The following is a 4,136-nucleotide window of genomic DNA, read 5'->3' on the forward strand; positions in this document are numbered from 1 at the left end:
GGATACTGGCTGCTTGAAACATAATGAAGCAATAAACAATTCTATCCTTTTGAGTAGGGGCTGATGCAAAAGGTAAAGCAGATTCATCTCACTAGGGGGAAAATGCAGTGAATGGATTGTGATTATAACACAACCCCCCTCTCATGCCCAGTAGTTCTGGGTGCCTCGGAGGAGCCCGAGGTAAACCTAACAATGTCTGCGAGCAGGGCTTCTCATATTTTTCAATCTGCATATCTGGAACCACTTGAGGACGTTGTTAAAAGGAGGATACTGATTCAGTAAGTCTGAGGCAAGGCTCCAGATTCTGAATTTCAGACAAGCTCCCAGATGACACAGATGCTGCTGGAGTGCAGACCACACCTGGTTTACCTCTTGTGAGGAGCAGTGATTTCTCAACGTGTGGTCTTGGGTATGTATTACTTTGCTTGGGCTACCATAACGAAATAACACAGATCGCAAGGCTTAAACAAGGGAGATTTATGTTCTCACAGTTTCGGAGACCACAGAGTCCAAGATTAAGTTTCCAGAAGGATCTGGTGAGGGCTCTCTTCTTGGCTTGCAGACGGCTACTTTGTCATCATATGGCTTTCCTCTGAGTGAGCTCTGTCTTCTCTTCTTATAAGCCCTTCAGTCCTACCTAAATTATGGACTTTAGTTCAAAAAATGTATTATTGGCCCATCTTTGTAACAAATGTATCATATTAATGTAAAATGTTAATCATAGAGGAAATTGGGACGGGGAGAGGGAGAGTGAAGAGGGAGTTAAGAACTCTGTACTTTCCGATCAATTTTTCTGTAAATCTAAAACTGCTCTAAAATATAGTCTATCAATTAAACAAAAATTAGATTCCAAGACTTCTCTCCCAAACCAAGTGAATCTATCATGAAAGCTAGAGCACAGGGGCTTTCAAACCAACCCTTTAAGTGATTCTTATGTATGCTGAGGTTTGAGAACCATCACATAGAAATTGAAAGCCCCGGCTTTGTAATCAGATGATTGTGGGTTCAAAACTCAGCTGTACCACTTCACAGCTGGCTGATCTTGGGCTACTGACCCTCTATTTACCCTCTCTGAGACTCAGTCTCATTTTAAAATTAGGGTAAAAATAGCTCTATAAAGTGATATAATCATGTAGAGTTTAAAACACAGATCACACATAGTAAGCACTCGATAAATATCAAATACTAGAAATTCACCTATTATTGTTATTGTTTAAGTCCTGGGAAGCAAGAGAGTCATGCACTTTAAAATGTGTGGGGCTTTCAGAAAAGAACAGGCGAAAAAAGTAATAGGCAATAAAAGATCAAGGCAATAATAAAAGTAATCCTGGATGCTCCTACAACATTCCAAGGTTTAATATATAACTTTCTCTTTCATTACCTGAGTTGATTCTCACAATAACCTTGTGAAGAAGCAGAAATTCTCCTTTTAACAGATAAGGAACTGAAGCTTAGAGATGATCGGTGATTTTCTGAAGGGCACAGAGCTGGGAAATGTCAGAGTCCATAGCATCTAAACCCTAATCCAGATGGTACTACACTGTAGCCATTGAGTTTGAGGCTCTTGAGTCAGAATTGTGGGTTCAAATCCTTGAGATACTGATTACTACTGATAAACCTGGCAAACCAGTCTACATTTCTGAGTTGTAATTTCCTCACCAGTTAAACAGAAGTAACAACAGTGATTACTTTGTATAGTTTTCTAAAGACGAAGTGAAATAATGTATATAAAATTTGAGATGAATGGCTGACACATGATGAGTTTACTATTTCTGCACCCAGTTGGTAATATGGCTCCCTTAGAGGATAATACACATCCATGTCACAAGAAGAATAACCTAAGGTTAGTCATAGAAAATGTGGGAATCTTAGTGCATACATTTTGGTGGTTACTGTGGGGAGGAGGGACAAGGATCGCTACTGCTTCTAAGGAAGAGCAACAAGCTGGCACAACGGGCTATGGCATATAACTCTGTAACCATTTTGAGACATGTGAAGCTCCAATGAGAAGGTGGTATAAGCAAGGCAGAGTCACTCTATCCCTTCAGTCCCAAATATCAGAAACAGTAAAAGCAACAGCAAAAAGATGATTTTCTCTGCGACATTTGACAATGATTAGAAACTGAATAAAGTGGTTCTAGAAATGAATTTTATTTTAGCCAAGATTGCACACAAGTATTTTGGAAATAATATACAGTATTGTAAACTCCCTGAGCCCAGTATCCGCTTTGTGTGAATTTGTTGCTTTCCCGACTAGTCCAGAGATAGACACCTAGTAGGATCAAAATAGACAGACATTCCTTGGGTAAGATTAAAGAAGTAGGTTGGCCCAACAAAATGTTTTGGGTATTTTGTGGATGGAAAAGGTGTTGCATAATACTTCCCACACTATGAAGGAAGGTTAGGTAGACCTGTCCTAATAGGCAATGATGCCTTCTTTTCTTTGAGTCATCATGATAAAATATAAGGATGATGATAATGATGCTAGCTCTTAATGAGTTCTTACTATGTGCCAACAACCATTCTAAACACTTTACATATGTTGTTTCATTTAATCTTTCCCAACAGCTAATTGAAATAGGCATTATTATTTTCTACATTTTAAAGATGAGAAAGGGAAGTTATTAGCCCTTGGACACATATAAAACAATTGGAACTGGGATTCTGACATAGGTTGCTGGACCCAAGTTAATATATGAAGGTAGCTTTAGAAGTCATCTGATAGAAAATGATGGAATTTAGAGCTGGACAGGTGTCAGTGATCATCTACAGAGCAGAAGTCGCGAGAGTGGTTTCTGGAAAGAGTTGCTACTGAATTAGAGAGTCCTGTATGTCAGGCACTGCCCTCAGCCCTTTACATCTATCAATTTCCTTACATCACAATAAACCAATAAAATAGGTACCATTATTATCCCATTGCTACAGCTGATATAAATACTTTGCACCAAGTTACAAAATTAGTAAATGCTGGAACCAGGATTTGAACTCAGGCAATGGTGGTGTCAGCATCAGTCCCTTTAACCATGAACTGAGGAAAGTGAGAGGTTTCACAAGAGACCAAATGAGTGACTGGTAGGATTGGGGGGTGGGGGAAGGGCAAGAAAGTGTCAGCTGAGCTCTTCTTGAAGTAAGGGGCAAGATTTCACAGGCTGACAGTGAGTGTGTAAGGATGTGTGTGGGGGGCGGAAAGGGTGGCGGCACAGGTTGAATGGATGGTTTTGCAATCAATTAGAAATGGCTTAAACCTAAGTCACGGCCAATTGACCACACAGTTGAGAGTAGGAGGGAATTTTATTTCGGTTTCTCAGAGGAGAACTGGTCGACCTGACCTTTCTTCTCAAAAGAGACACTTAAGTCTAGAGGACACAGACGTACGCATTTTAATTTTGGTTTTCTCAGGAAGTAACTATGGTCACAAGTGGCTTATTGGTTTGTCCTTATCTTCCCAAACATTCCCGTCCTTGGTTTGCTTAAGAGGGCAAATAACACGGTGTGATGAATGCCCATGGGGTCGGTTAGCATTATGTCCGGGTAGAGCTGCTAGAGACCTCATACAAAACCTTCCTTACGGATGCTTGTCCAAAACGCTTTCCAATTTCCTTCGCCTCGTCTCCCCTCGGCCTTGGCCCACGCACCCTGGTGTGAAGAGCCAGCGTTTCCCAGCACCTGGCCGAGTCGCGTGACTGGTTCTAGCTTCGGTTGGGGAAGTTTCCTGTCTAGGAGTTCCTGGCGCTCTGCCTGGTTCTGGAGAAGGACAGATCCTTGCGCTTCCCTTCTGGTGTCTTCCGAACTCAGCCTAACTGTGCAGCGACATCTCAGCCTAGGTGTGCGAGTTTGAGTCCCGGGGAAGTCCAGCAGCACGTTCTTTGCGAAAGGGGGTGGCAGGGGGCGGGGCAGGGAGACCCCTCGCTAGAGCCAGGGGCTGTGCGCCCCAAGAAGGGGACCCGGAGGTGCCGCTGGTAACCTGTTGGCAACTCTCGGAGGGAGCCCTGTGCGGCCCTAAGTTGCCTCCAGTCGCTTTGGGGTCTGGCTGCTCCATCGCGCCAGCTCCGCATCTGGTGACTCGGCAGCAGGTGTCAGGCGCGGCGCTCGGGCAGGCGAGGGGAGGGGAGGGGGCTTCTCGCTCTCGGACACGC

Source organism: Pteropus alecto, unplaced genomic scaffold (assembly GCF_000325575.1).
Source record: "Pteropus alecto unplaced genomic scaffold, ASM32557v1 scaffold5, whole genome shotgun sequence".
Taxonomy (NCBI): Eukaryota; Metazoa; Chordata; class Mammalia; order Chiroptera; family Pteropodidae; genus Pteropus; species Pteropus alecto.